The 15,661-nt window shown below is 40.2% G+C and overlaps 1 protein-coding gene and 1 long non-coding RNA gene across 7 annotated transcripts in view; one reads left to right on the plus strand and one right to left on the minus strand.

Moving 5' to 3' along the window:
• The window catches only part of FGD3 (FYVE, RhoGEF and PH domain containing 3), a gene marked incomplete in the record, with an annotated part of 143,346 nt that overhangs the window by 19,744 nt on the left and 107,941 nt on the right, over nucleotides 1-15,661 (plus strand).
• The window catches only part of LOC140337291 (uncharacterized), a 66,665-nt gene that overhangs the window by 7,131 nt on the left and 43,873 nt on the right, over nucleotides 1-15,661 (minus strand). For 4 of the 6 annotated variants that reach the window (XR_011922016.1, XR_011922014.1, XR_011922015.1 and 1 more), the window contains 2 exons: nucleotides 13,206-13,380; nucleotides 10,828-10,984 (listed from right to left, as the gene is read on the minus strand). This is a non-coding gene — a long non-coding RNA (uncharacterized lncRNA). Of the gene's footprint in view, nucleotides 1-10,827; nucleotides 10,985-13,205; nucleotides 13,381-15,661 lie in introns of those variants that run through there. The other 2 variants (XR_011922017.1, XR_011922018.1) reach the window with 2 other exon arrangements.

The raw sequence follows: 15,661 nt of genomic DNA on the forward strand, positions 1-15,661 counted from the left end.
CCAACTCTCTGGAATGGTCTTCCTCGTCCTATTCGGCTTGCTCCTACTTTCTGCTCATTTAAAAGAGCGCTCAAAACCCATTTTTTCAAACTTGCCTACCCATCTTCTTCTGTCTGCTAAACCCTCAGTACTTCCCACCACTACATATCTCCCATCCTATTGTGTGTGAAATTCCCCCACTTCCTAGATTGTAAGCTCTTCGGGGCAGGGTCCTCTTCTCCTCCTGTATCACTGTCTGTATTAGTCTGTCATTTGCAATCCCTATTTAATGTACAGTGCTGCGTAATATGTTGGCGCTATATAAATCCTGTTTAATAATAATAATAATAATAATAATAACAATAATAATAATAATAATAGTATAATATTTTGTTGAAAACAAGCTCAAATATTATTGGTATCAGTAAATCATGCACAAGATGAGAACAGTCAAAACAATGTTGTCCTAAACTTTTTTCAGCAAGGACCTTAAACACATTTTTGATGCGGAAGGGTTTAATGCACCATGTCTACAGCATAAAATGGATTTCCTACAGCAAACGGGCAATATTTGTACCTGTTTTCATACCTGTTTTCATCTGTCAACTTTGGTCTTTTCACCTAGCAGCAGGCTCTCACAACAGTGAAAGAAAGAACAAGAGCCCTAAACACAGTCAGCTTCCATAAAAACGCCTGAGCACAGCTGAGATTATTGATTGCTGGTATCTCATAAAAATACCTTGAAAGTACCTTAAAAATAGTACACGCACATTTTTATATATATAGTTGACATGCAAAAATCCATCCTTCAAAAATCCAGATCCTTCAGTTTTCCGGCAGGGGTTTTGGAGCGCATTTTCAAATTTACACTGTTTTCTGGAGGCGCTGTTTATGTTTTAATAGTGCTGTACCACAGAATCAGCTGTTAGGTCTTGCTTTTCCTCCATAAAATGAGGCTGTTCTTGTTGCTGAGGATGCTGTTACTGTCAGTGGTGAAGTAACTACTATTTAGCTTCTTTTCCAGGGGTACAGTAATGATTACAATTCTGAGGCACTATTTTATTTAGTTGAACTAAAATTCTGTAAAACTGTTTTATTTAGTTGGTGAACATTAAAATGTATTTTGCTTTTCCTTTAGTGTCATTTTATATAGTGTTATTTCATTTTAATTTATACAGCATATATCATTTAAACATTTATACAGCATTTATCTAAAATTTTCTAAAATCAGGCACAACCGGGTCTGGAGGTTGCTGGATTTTCGAACCTGTACTGTGTATGTGTGTGTATGTATGTATGTATGTATGTATGTATATAGCTCAAAAATCTATCATCCGAGGAAATGTACAGTCACATTTATTTCTATTCATGGTTATGTGAGTGAGTGAGTGAGTGAGCAATGAACAGAAATGACTTCAGATTGTCAAAGTAAATTCAATTACTATTACCCCAAACCTGGCACTAGGTGTCGCTAGAGGGCCTATATAATAACATACTGAGAATAGTGAGCATTGGAATAGTCATAGTCAGTTTACAATGTAATGGGGTAATATCAAATGTTCACAATCCTTTGTGTGTTTTTCAAATAAAGTTTAGTACTCCATTTTCCTCCCACATTCCAAGAACATGCAATCAGGTTTGGCTACCCCCCAAAATTGACCTTAGACTGCATTAATGACATATGAATGGTAGAGACATCAGATTGTGAGCTCCTTTGAGAGACCGCTAGTGACACGACTATGTACTAAGACTTTGTACAGGGCTGCGTATTATGATGGTGCTATATATATACTGGTTAATAATAATACCAACAACATTGTGGCTCCATCAACAGTGACCTTACGCCAATGGCGATATCAAAAAACATTTACCAGAGCCCCTGGTTTGTTTTTGTAACTGGTGAGGTGTTGCCAGCATCAGAATTGCTGGTGTGACAGTATCACAGGCCTCTTACAATTTCCAAAAGAACTCTATATGGATACCTACTGGCCTGAAAATCAGGAGGTTAAACAAATGGATGTTTATGGCCTAAGGATTTTAAAGACTGATTCTATAAAATGTAATTATAATGAAAAGCACCACAGCTTAAAGAGTAATGGTGTAACACTTTGGTGTAATAATAGGTTTTCTAGGAATACTTACCTTCAGTACATTTCCCCTCCACCCAGATATGACACTACATTTCCTCTACAAGTTGCTGTCTCACTGCGCAAAGTAAGTTTGGATTATTTGCAGTACCTGAGTTTAGGCAAATCGATTACATTGCCGAGTCCATTGGCAGCCTCACACAGAACCACATATATAGAACCTAAAGTGATGATGGTGATCAGCTGGACTGTAGGAGTTTGTGCATGCAATTTGTTAAATGACAGCAGCATTGGAAGGGTGCAAACTATGGGCCTTCAGTGTTAGGCCCCATAGCAAATAAAAATATCAAAACTTCCTTTGGGTTTTGCCTTGGAAAAGTAAAATTATCCGACAGAAAAGTCAGCTCCATGTACCTTCTTTGCGTTCCTTGGTGTTGTGCATGTGAACAGGAGTTCTACCATCCTGAGCCTGCAAGGTTTGATGAAATATGCCAAAACCAGAAAAGAACCAGATGAAGGTACCAGTAAGAGAACTTATGGACATTACATCATGGAGTATATCTGAGCATCTGCAGACTTTAAAATAGTGTTTATTGCTATAGAGCAGGGGTGCCCAATAGGTGGATCGCCATCTACTGGTAGATCGCAACGGCAATGTGAGTAGATCGCGGAGCCCTGCCTTTTAAAATAAAATCTACTGCGCACAGGAGTTGTTAAGTCCAATTTTTTATTGATGGTAGATCATTTTGACTTGGTCATTTTAAAAGTAGCTTGCAAGCCAAAAAAGTGTGGGCACCCCGGCTATAGAGCATAGGTTCCAAACGGGACGGTACAATGGCAGTAATGACAAAATGGGAGGGGCTTTGCCTTTTTTTGTTTTTAAAAAAAGGCATTTAATGAAAAGAAAAACAAAAAACAAAGGGTTATCTAACCTTCTATGTAAAATAAAAATTGTGGTGATTAGCTATTTCAAGACCAGGGTCCCCGAATCGAGTTAGGAACCTCTGGGGGCCACTTCCATGGTACTGCCAATTGTCTGTGCACTGTGGTGCCTCAAATATAAATTTACCCCCTCACCAAACTTTAAGGCTGCGTTCAGACTGGCGTTGAGGTTGCGTGCGGTTAACCCTTCCTCATGCCATGGAACCCTGGCATGGGGGAGGAGCTCGGTACTGCTCACTGCCGCCTGGACTCAACTGCAGACGCTACTGTGCGAGGAACTGAGCGGCTGGCGGGGTGCCTGCTATACAGCTGGCCACTTGCCACTAAGCTCATCTCACTAATGCTATATTTATTTTTAAAAATATTTATTTATTTTTTTAATTATATTTTGAGTAATACACCAATATTGTTCTAATTTTTTTTTTAAATCTGCCCTTGTTTTTTAATATATAGTATAGTGTAGTTCACCCAAGGGGTCGCTATCGAATCACTCCTTGAAAAAGTGGGCTGTGACCCAAAAAAGGTTGGGAACCTATGCTATAGAGGAGATATAAAAGTCATTTGATTGGTTTGAATTGCATCTGTGAAGTTCTGTCTGAAGAAAGAATTGTCCTTGTTATCCATAGTGACCAATCAGATTCTTCATTTAATCATTTTCATTTCTTATTTTGAAATAATTTAGTATATGAAGTCCATTGGTATTGCATGCATCTTTCATGCTGCTGCGAAACCTTCAGTTAAAATAAAAAATAAAAATATCACTTGGATTAAAGTTTATTAAAGCCTGGTTATGCTTTGCACGGCATTTTCAGGTTGTGATGAACACATTAGAGCTTTTGCCACAAGACACAGAAGCGTATATTTAAGGTTGTATCTCCGCATCTTACTGTGATGTGCAAGGTTTCCTGATCCAGATAATGAGCTGCCACCATGAATCCTGTTATCCCAGACGGAGATGCTCCCGGAGAGATTTTACATGCCCGTCCTTCTCTGTGTGAACGCATTTACTAGAATGCACAAGGGACTGGATTGTTACTTGTTAACTGTGACACTTCACCTGTTTCTGATTACTGTTTAATTGGACTAATAAATTAAGTTCATAAGGCCTAAATTAATTGATATTCAATCCTGAAAAATAAATGTTTAATATCTGGCCAAGGTTGGACGTAAGAGAGGGATTTGTGCATATTTATAAGATTTCAATGTTGAGCAGATTTTAAAAGTGGGTAGCCAGTGCACCAAGACAATGGTTGGCTTTTTTTTTGAGCCATTGAAGGCTATTTATTCTGGTTGTCTAATGAGACATTTGTTGAATAATCCAAAAACAAATCAAAACTCCTGTTTCTGTCTGTCATTTGCAATCCCTACTTAATGTACAGCGCTGCATAATATGTTGGCCCTATATAAATACTGTTTTTTAACCTCCTTGGTGGTATACCCGATTGTGGCTCAGGGTGAATTTTATATTCCAAAAACCGTAATCCTGAGCCACACTCGGGGTGGAATTGCCAGGGAGATTAAAGCTCCTACCTTGTTCCCATGTTCCAGCGATGTCTGCGATGTCCGGCATCCTTTCCCTGCCGATGCCAGCCTGGCATCTGTGCAAACTGGCGATGCCCAACCAGCATCTGTGTCCCCAGCATGGCCAGGCATCTGCATGTGAGTGTTAGGCTGGAGGGCAGGACCATTGTGCAGGTAGGCGGGACCGGGTAGGAAATTTTAAAATTAATGAGGATTTTTAAATGTACCGCCCTTGCATTTAAAAATCCTCATTAATTATACTGCCATTACTATTAATATTAATATTAAAAGCTAACTGTTAGCTGTATTAGATTTCTCACACCAGTAATAATTCTAGACACATAATCCGGTTATTGAAGTATTTAAAATGGTTAATCTGACTTGCTTTTGTCTGCAGTCTGCACCTGACCTTAGGTTTGCTGCACTTGGCACACCTGATGTACAGAGATCAAGAGATAAGCTTCTAACTGCCAAGTTAACAAACTGGAATAATTCTTCCTTGAACTGAAAAGAACCAAAAAATGCTTTTACCTTACAAGTACAACTCTCCTCCTGAACCAACAGGATATGACCTTATTTTGAATAATGGCTGCTACCACCATTACTGTACTGCAAAAAAAGGAAATAGTGTCTATAATAGTTATACTTTGGGACAAATGCAGGTAGAGTATCTATATGGGCTATAGAGGACTAAATGAGGAGATTAGAGACCAGTTTTTATGGTATTTTGTATCAGGCTGTAATTTAGCTTTATTGTCGGTTATTTGTGCTCCTTACCCTTCCCAGTGATACTGAATGTATTACTTTCATATTGTTTTTACTCTACGTCTCCATACATGGATATTTCATTTGTCTTTCCCAGGCCTTTTAACAGTTTGTTGGAACTGGGAATTGTGGTCTAGATAGGCGTTCACCTTGCCAGCAACCATGCAAATCCTAAATATCAGTTTGGGTAGCATTGGTATTTTCCAGCACATGTGATCCTCCTACACTGGAATAACTTACTCCAAAATTCTACATTCGTTTTCCACAAATGAAACAACACTGCTAATATTTCCAAAAAAACTGGAAGCTGTATAAAAGCTGGGTAACCTTGTTCTAGAGCAGGGATAGTCATAACTTCTAGTCTTCTGTCCGTATTTCTATATTTGAGGACCCATTTGTCATTCTGCACCACATTTCTCAAAAGAACTTTATCAAGTAAATATAATCTTTAAACAATTTGTAAGTCCTGAGTAACAGAATGCTGAATTATCCCTTCTGTAACCCTTTCTTATTCTATTGAGAAGAGATGCTTTAATTATTGCATGCTCATAACATCACCTACTGTTGAAGTCCAGTATTGCAGCATGCCTATACAATATAAATAAAGTGATTGTATGGTCAGGCACTATACACATTGAAACAGGTGACTGTTGTTATAGGGTAGAGGTTACAGAACCGGTATCTCCTGTGTCCTCTACAAAGCTCCTTAGTTCTTCCCTTTGACCTCCATGTCATTATAGTTTGCTGTAGCAATGTTATGGTCAGCAGAAGTAACCAGTGAGCACTGTGCAGAACACAGGTTTATATTATTGGTGAACAGGGTAGCTTTATCTTGCCTATGCTTGACATTTTAGCTAAACTATCAAGGGGTCAGATGTCATCCATAGTTTGATATTTGCAAGCCTGATAAATGCTTGACCTCTCACACTGCCCATTTAGAAGATGGGGAAACAATATGCAATATCAGGGAACATAAAGGGTTAGGTCAGGCATGCCCAAAGTCCGGCCCAAGGGCCAATTGTGTGTTCAGATTTCCGCCATCCCGCAGCCTCTGTCATAAAACCAATAATATGCAGTCCGCTAGCACTGTTGACCACCTCATTAGAATCGATCAACCTCCTTGCAATTATCAGCCCGCTACTCGGCGGGCATAATCAGCAGAACCGGAGTCCCCATATGTGCACAGGGAATCCCCTACGTCATTAGAGTGGGCGTGTGCTGTGCGGGACCCGCACGGACCACGCCCACTCTGATTCCAAGAACGTGCTCTGCATGGAGCCCGCACTGACACTAGACCCTGTGCACAGGGAATCCTTCACGTTACCCTGGTGGGCGTGTGCTGTGTGGGACCTGCGCAGACCACGCCCACACTAACCCTGGTTAGTGGTCGGCCCCCCACACGTTTCCACCTTACCAAATCTGTCCTTCTTTTAAAAAATTTTGGACATCCTTGGGATAGATGATCCCTGACCCTATATCGCCTCTCCCATTTTAATCTAGGGCATTGTTTCTCAACCAGGGTTCCTCCAGAAGTTGCTTAGGTGTTCCTTAAGCAATAAGCAGTGTGTGCCTCTGTCAGTCACACCAATGATCTTATGGCTATCTGTAAGGGTGACATTCTTCCTACTGACCACCAAACTAATAAACCCGGGAGCTGTGTATAAAGTTATTATAGAAGGAGTTCCTTGATGACCTGAAAGTTATTTCAATGCTTCCTCCATGGTAAAAGGTCATGAAAAGCTGATGTGGAAATATAGTGTCTGTTTATTAATAAATTTAAACTTATGCATCACATAACTTGCAGCTTCTGACTATAAGATCCCTGTTTCTGTATATTGTAAAAGTGACCATAAAAGAAGGTGATGGGCTCTGACATCCCTACTTTTTATGACGGTCTCGTCTGCAATACAGATTAGTCTCTCAGTTTTAGTACTCGTGTAATTGACAGTTTCAATAACATGTACTGATATCTTGTTTTATTTTTCCAAAGCTGCGGATGAGCCTTGTAATTTATTCATGGTGCTTCCTCGAAATGAAGTCCATTATTCAATGTGCTGGGTTTTTAAAACTAGATTAAATGAGTGTGCCTATTAGGGGAGATTAGTGCTGTGTGCTGCAGCTGGAAGATTTACTCTGATTGTCAGCATGAGTTCTCGTGTCAGACAGACGATAAGACGAGGTCCCAAAATCACTGTACTGTGTTAAACTAGGGCAAGGAGAGAATATGAAATATTACTGATCACTATACCAACATTACAAAGAATGATTTCTGGCATTGACAGGATGGTTTCAACAGCCAAAAAGGGGTAAAAGGGTCTTGTTCCACAACAATTGCCAGTCTGTCTTATGTTCTCAGAGTTTATGACAAATGGATGGGAGCATCCTTTAAAGCTCAACTGAACTTTGTTTTAATTAATTAAATACATGCTGCAGAGAGGGACTCTTTGCATTCTGTGTGGGAACAGAGGTTTTTTTGCAATAGTTGGCAAGGTGAACAACTGTGGGCCATTAAAATGTATACAGGGTGCAGCCATGTGTATTACCTACTAACTCTATTAACCATGGCAATTTAAACTGAATTAAAACTAAATGTGAAAAAAAAAATTGTGACCAGGCATATTCTTTATTGCAGAACGAACATGCTATGCCTTTTCTGCAACAAAATCAACTTAACTGTCTGTTTGTAGCTATTTAAAGAGTACCTAAAGTCAGAATTATTACTTTACATAGGAGGGTGGACAACACTTTTATTTAAATTAAAATGTATTATTTAAAATTTATTTTGTTTGTTAGTGTTTTTTTTTAAAGCAACACACTATTTAAAAAAAAAAAAGGGTGCAGCACCCCTTCTAATTCTCGATCACCTAGGCAATCAAGAATAAATGGGAGCACAGAGCCTCCCGGGATATCTACGTCACGCATACCAGAGCCTCTTGGCTGCTCCTTCTGCACATTCTCTAGCATCTCGGGCATGTGCAGAAGGAGCCCTTTCATCAATAGTGAAACAAATTGCCGGTCTCACGCATGTGCAGTGACATGGGCAAGTTTTTCCCCAATCTATGTCACCTGATCACGTGCAGTGCAAGATTGGGTGACGTAGGAAGAAGAACACAGATGAAGAGAGGAGAAGATGTTGGCCCCTGGTGCTCCCTCTGCTGGGCCGAAGATGGATAACGGGACAACGTGCGACCTGATGAAACCTCCCAATTGACAGACTGATCTGGGGGATAGAAAGTAAGTGTAATTTTTGTTTTGGGTTTACTTCTGCTTTAAATAAAATGACCTCCCCTTGCTCTAGTACCCGCATCTTCACCTGGTCCTCCTTTAGGTTCCGTATCTTTAGCCATCTTGATTCACCAGGTCAGAGTGACAAGGTTTGTGAGCATCAAATTCATGCATTCCCGACACCCTGGTGTGCCAGGACCGTACACTACGTTGCGCATACGCAGCTCAGTGTGCATTTTAAAGATGATTGCAAACGGGCAGGTACATTTGTTTAATTGCAGAAAAGACATAGCCTGTCCTGCCTGCCCTTGATTTTTTAAAAATTAGATTTAGCTCAACTTTTAACTCCAGACTCGCATGCCCCTTAAAAATGTGTTGGCATACAGCAGGCAGCATTTGCACTGGCTGGTGATCACCTGAGGCAGAAACCAATTTGAGGCATGGACCTGAAAAATGCATGCTTATGGGCATCATAAAAGGTCTCTGTCATCTCTGTACTTTTTTTTAGGTCTCTGATTTAGCAAGCATTGAAGTCAAAGGGGCTGATTTATTAAAGCTCCCCAAAGTTAGAGAGGATACATTTTCATCAGTGAAGCTGCCTGATCAAGCAAACTTGGAATGGATCTAGTCCAGGATTCAAAACGTTTGTTGGTAAATAGCAAATTACTTTGAAGAAATCTATTCCAGGGTTGCTGGATCACCCAGCTTCACTGATGACCGTGTATCTTCTCCAGCCTTGGAGAGTTTTAATAAATCGGGCCCAGTGTGTTAGTATGAAAGTCAGGCAACTAGAATGTTCAGAAGGAATGGCAGCCTCTCATGGTTCTCTAATTAGACGTTTTTAATATAGCCCAACTCTGGGCAGTGGCTTAGGTCCCTATTTCAAGAGTTATTTTAGATCAATCCTGAGTTCAGCTTTAAGTTGTTGTATGGACAGTTGTGCCATGAACCATAAAATCTCTGCACATGCTCAAGAAAAGAAGTGAGAAGCTGCCCTTTTCTTTGGAAGATTGCCATACATTTATGGATGCGAACAAAGTTGTCTATGCCAAGCAGCCAAAAATTCTGTATACATTCCCACTACAGATAACTTTGTATTGGTTGCAGAATGTGTATATATATTTAGATAACATAGGTATTGTGTGCGAGTTAAAAGTATAACTCAAAATAATCTCAAAATCTTCAGTTTTTTTATGCTTGCTGTTAAAGTGAATTGTACAATGGGTTCTAATACTTCTTCTTGACTCTGAGGGCGAGATATGGCCAGCCAAAGCCTAGTTCTGGGCAAATGCTATAGCCTAACAAAGACAAATGATGGTGTCACACTGCTGCCATGGAGTCTTTATAGAGCCCAATACATCATTTATTAGAAAATCACTCCCAAGAGAGGGACTATTGCTTTAACCTTGGAGAAGAGCAACACAAGACGCTAGAAAGAATTTTGGAGACTCCATGAGACATAAAAAGACAATGCACAATTTAACACAATATTTAAATAGTTTGGGTTGGATCTGTAATGTAAAAATACTTATAATTTAGAAATGCTGCTTATACAAGGGATTGCACTCTGTACTTGGAGCATACAAAAGATAACCGAGAATGTTCACTCAGTATTGTATTTTCAGGTAGGATTGTCACATATTTGTACGTCTTTAGACCTAAATGCTTTCTTAACCAGTGGGTTGGTAAGTTGGTTTGTAGTTTGCTAAGCCAATCATAATGGTGTTGGGGGTGCCAGAAGAGTGCCCCTCCACCCCGTCTCCAGCCTGCAGAAACAAGCATTAATGTATTCCCAATGTGTCTCTACAGAATTTACTGAAACATTGATAATCCAAATCTTAATATTCCAGCTGCTACAGTTGTAATCTTTTAACATGGCTCTGTGCCTGGACTCTTCAGATAAATATTAAACAGTGCTAGAGTGAGCTTTATGTTACAATGTAACATTCTTATAAACCATTCACATACACTGAAAATATTTTGTTGAACACAATTGCATTTAAAAGTAAGATAGGTGAATGTACTTTAACGTGAGGGTAACTGGCAAACACATCTAAGTTGGTTTGATAGGAAGTGTCATTTTCAGTTCATCCACTAGGTGACACTGTGTTTGTCCCGGTTAACCTAATTGTGTGTTCATTTTTATTTGCTGTAGTAGTGTCCCAATAGAGATGGGTCTTTAGCACATTTCATTATAAACACAGCACTACCTGGTGGTCGCATTAAGAATGACACACTATTAAATCAATTTCTGCGTACATTTGTCATGTCTAGTTAAAGCGAAAATAAGCCAAAACACTCACCTTTCCTTCCGGTGAGCCCCCTCTTTCCCCGGCACTGTCCTCGTTTGGGTCCTGTTCCCTGGAGAGAAGGAAGCAATGGGCGCCACTATCATCATCCTCCTCCTTCTGGCTACGTCACCTGATCTTGCACTGTGCAGGCGTGAGATCGGGTGATGTAGCCTGCTGTTAATGTGGAAAAAAGAGTGCCGATCACACTATGCATGAAAAAAGCCCCTTCTGCGTATGCTCGAGAATGGGCAAGTGCAAAAGGAGCAACCAAAACCCTTTTCTGTTAACAAAATAAATAAAAAATTTTTTACCAAACATAAAAGGGTAGACAATTCTGGTGATGGTTCCGCTTTAATCTCTTTAAGTACAATATTTTCATACCAATATTAGTAAATGTGTCCATCTCCGTTATAACATAGGGTTATAAAACTTTAGTTGAATAAATTACAGTGCAACTTATTTATAAATATCAACCTAAACTATATTAGAATTTAAGAACAACAGTGCAATAATCTATATTGTAGATCAGTGGTCCCCAACCTTTCGGCCCTCACGGACCACTAAATTTAAGACTCCGGACCGCACATGCGTGGGGAGCCTTGTGTCACCAAGAGGGGAAGAAACTTCCGCCATGATGCCAGAACCCATCTACTCTCCCATCGCAGGTCTGAGCCTGTCCAGAGACACAACCCTGAGCCCAACACTGTTGAGCCTAGACATGGTCCGCAGCTCTGGCTGGTGCGCCCCCCCACTTGGGAGGGACCACCAAAATTTTCTCATGGACCACCAGTTGGCGACCGCTGTTGTAGATTACCAGTCTTTTACAATTTCAATATTTTTATTGAGTTTTTTCAATAGCAAAAAAAAATTCAAACAATATAATTTTTATTTTAGTGAAACCTCTAGGACAGGGGTCCTCAAACTACGGCCCGCTGATGTTGTCCATCCGGCCCGCTGGCTGCTGAGGCTGCTTCTCCTGCCTGAGCTCTGGCTGCCTGCCATCTGCACTCCAGGGAACCCGGTGACGTGACACCACTGTTGCCGGGGTAACGCTGGAGCTGTCGGGCTGAAGCCATCAGGCAGAGAAGGTATGAGCAGAGCAGAGACTCACTGCTGCCTTCATTCCCTGCTCACTGCAGCACAAATGTACATGATCAAGGTACATTTGTAAATAGTATAAACATACTATGCACATTGATCATGTACACATGTGCTGCAGTGTGATCCAGCCGTATGAAGGCAGCAGTGAATGACAGCTAGTAGACATTGACAAAGTTTTTTTAGCAGCTCTTTTTTAATTAATAAAAAGTGTGGGGTAGTGTTGGGTGTAGGGTAGGGTGTATAAAAAGAAGCAAATTATTGAATTGCTTGAGATTATTCATTTGCATGGAAAATGCAAGATAAATTTGCATTTTTAATACACACAGTGAAAATTCAAATTTATCTGTGCATTTTCCAATGCAAAGGAATAATCTCAAGCAATTTTAAAGCCAAAGTAAACGCCACTTTTTTTTTTTTGATCGGCAAGTGTGCTGTGCATATAGTATTGTTCTTTCATGTTTTTTATACAATAAATACGTTTTGTGCAGTGTGCATAAGAATCTTCTCCTGTTTTTTTTCAAACTATAGTACGGCACCCCGACAGTCTGAGGGACCGTGAACCGACCCCCTGTTTAAAAAGTTTGAGGACCCCTGCTCTAGGAAGTGATAAAAAAGAATAAATAAAGGTTTTGTTTTTGGAATTAGATACACTTTACAGCAGACTTAAAGAAGACTAAAATAAATTTGGGTCCTCATGATGGTACCGTGAGAATTCCACAGTATACCTGAGAAATGCTGATCTAAGACTGGGTCCCCTAGAATCTGACATCACCTCTGTTTTTTTTTTTAAGAATTCTACTAACAGAAGTCAGTACATGTAAAAATAAAATGTTTTCTTTTTCACATTTTTTTTAAATGTATTAAACTATATGGTTGCTTCAAACCTATACATAAACTTAGCCTTACTCACTGTGTATGAGACAATCTGTGTTATAACAAATTGCAATTGTTTCTTAACTCTCAGACAGTATTGGAAATAGGAAGGGGACAATTTCATTGCTAGGAGAGAGTCTGATGAAATTATTTCAGACAAATTGCTTGTCTAGGATGGGTGTATTTCTCAGTCTGCCCACTAGGTGGCTGTAGTTGTTTAGTAGTTGGTATTAGTAATGCACATGCAGATAATATTGTATAGTGAAGATATAAAGAATTGGGGGGATTAATGGTAGGGTGGAATTCTGTTTTTTTCATGCCATCAGTTAGGGGGGTGAAAGGTTGTTTGTAAGTTTGTCCAGAGTTCAGCTTTATTATGTAATAATGAATACAGAGTTCTATTTGTTTGTGTTCTTCTTACCTGCCTGGAGTTCAGCCTTAAGGTGCAGGTTTGTTTTACGGCTGTAGTAGGCATCTATCTCAGCTGTGTTTGGCGGTCCTCTGGGGTGTACTGACATAGCCGAATCATGCGGTAATCTCATCCATAGTGAGAGCTGAGCCCCAGGGGACGCCACCATTGTGCCTCTATGATGTCACTACAATTACAAACACAGGTGTATCATCTCCAAGCATCACACACCCTCTTCCTTTTTTTTCCTATATATTACTACAAGCTTCTACTATTACTGACTTCTTACATTGGGTCATATTACCCTGTTACATCTATGTTGTGGTCTTTGTAAAATACCTTGAGGGCATAATTATAAAAAAGACATGATCAGATTACAGATTGCGACTTTTTTGTTCTCCCGTTTCAAAAATCAGATCAACATTTTTATTAGCCCATATTTATAAAAGAATTGTTCGTTTTTGTAAAATGATGATTAGTTCTTAGATCTCTGTACTGTAAATACCCTAAACTGACAATCAGAAGCTTCATTCACTGGAATGGAGAAACTGATCGCCATATTTAGAAGGCGTATTTGGGGCTCATTATCTTTTATTGTGAGCAAGTGTGATACCTGTGGTGCAAGAGTGGCAAAGGGGGGTTTGAAAAAAGAAAAAGACACCAGTGATCTCCACTATTTACCATGAGGACTGCCACTGACATGGATGGCTTTGTGGTTAGCACTCTCCCTCCTAGGTTTAGTTCCTGGCCAAGACATTATCTACAAGGAGTTTGCACGTTCTCGCTATTTGCGGGGGGTTCCTCTGGACCCTACACAGCTCCAAAAAGGTTCAGTTTGGCTCCCCCAGGAACCATGGTTGTGCTGCTTATTTTTCACACATATCTGCCAGCTGCTGAGCTTGATATGGATGCATAAGAATATTATTATTAAAAAATAACACTTAATTAAAAATAAATAAGTGCTGAATGCTATCTGGCGATTTCTTAAGTGACAGCAGACATGCTGGTCACCACTGTGTTAATAAAACTTCTGGTAATAAGCAGTGATCTCTATTAACTAGTAATCATTCATAAAAATTGGTGATTAGATGGTCAGCTATTTTTACCAATGGGGCGAACACAGTATTGCCATCATTCCTGCAGAAATACCGGCACTTTTTTTGGCGATCAGCACAATAAATATAAATGAGCCCCTCTGCTATGAATTTCCGATCTCCCAGGTGACATATACACCTCCGGCTCTTTTCTTTATTCTTACAATGACTGCAGACTCTTTCATCTTCCTGCTGGGAATTCAACACTTGGGTGAAGCTAAATATAAATATTATGTTACATTTCTCATTCACACAGGTTCCTCCTCTTGATTGGCTATGAGACATAATGACGCAGTTACGGATGGCGGCCGATGACGCTGTGAATAAATCATGTTTCATCTTTGACCTTTACACTGCTGAGGGCCAATTACCAGCATCTGGTTATGTATCATCGCATGTGACGGCCCGTGCTGATCCATGCCATGCGGCCTTCTCTCTTTTATGTGCTTAAACTGTGAATTAGGTGGAGGGGATCGGTCTCCCGGGGGTGCTCTGCAGGCTTTAGATGGATGAATGAAAAACCAAACCTGAGTCAGTTGTTCTTGAGCTGGGGGAAGGGTCGCTTAGCCTGGCGGTCCTTCCAGGCATTGAGGTGGAGGTGCCATGTAAGTCTTTTGTTGCTAAGAGACAAGGTAGAAGCACCCAAATCGTGCGATTTTGAGTCAGCGGGAGAGAAAACGGCATGGGTAATGGAAAAGCAAGGCGTGCGTGATAAGTGTGAGGTTTGCTGATTCAGAACCTGTATGAATGAGCAGTGATGGCTACTAACTAAGGCTGCGTACACACATCTAATATTATTATTATTATTACACAGTATTTATATAGCGCCGACATGTTACGCAGCGCTGTACAAAGTCCATAGTCATGTCACTAGCTGTCCCTCAAAGGAGCTCACAATCTAATGTCCCTATCATAGTTATATGCCTTTAATGGAGTCTAAGGTCAATTTTGGGGGGGAAGCCGATTAACCCAACTGCATGTTTTTGGGATGTGGGTGGAAAGCGGAGTACCCGGAGGAAACCCATGCTACCGCAGGGAAAACATGCAAACTCCATGCAGATAGTCCTGACCGAGATTCCAACCTGAGCCACCGTGCTGCCCATGATCTCGCTGTTTGCGGGGCTTTTTTGGGCACCTTTCACAGCTCCAAAAAGATGCAGGTTATTGTTCTTTCCTCTGATTACCTCAATCAAATCTTACATGTGTAATGTGGTCACCACATATTGTTCATGGATTTGTCCCAGCAGATCAGAAACGATCGTTGGCCATTATAGTGAAGTAGAACATAGCGGAAAGGTAGCTGTGTGTACAGTGCTCATTCCTTAATAGGTGCTGGAAGTGATCATAAAAGGTTACATTAATCCTAAATCTATA

Source organism: Pyxicephalus adspersus, chromosome 8, assembly GCF_032062135.1.
Source record: "Pyxicephalus adspersus chromosome 8, UCB_Pads_2.0, whole genome shotgun sequence".
Classification (NCBI taxonomy): domain Eukaryota; kingdom Metazoa; phylum Chordata; class Amphibia; order Anura; family Pyxicephalidae; genus Pyxicephalus; species Pyxicephalus adspersus.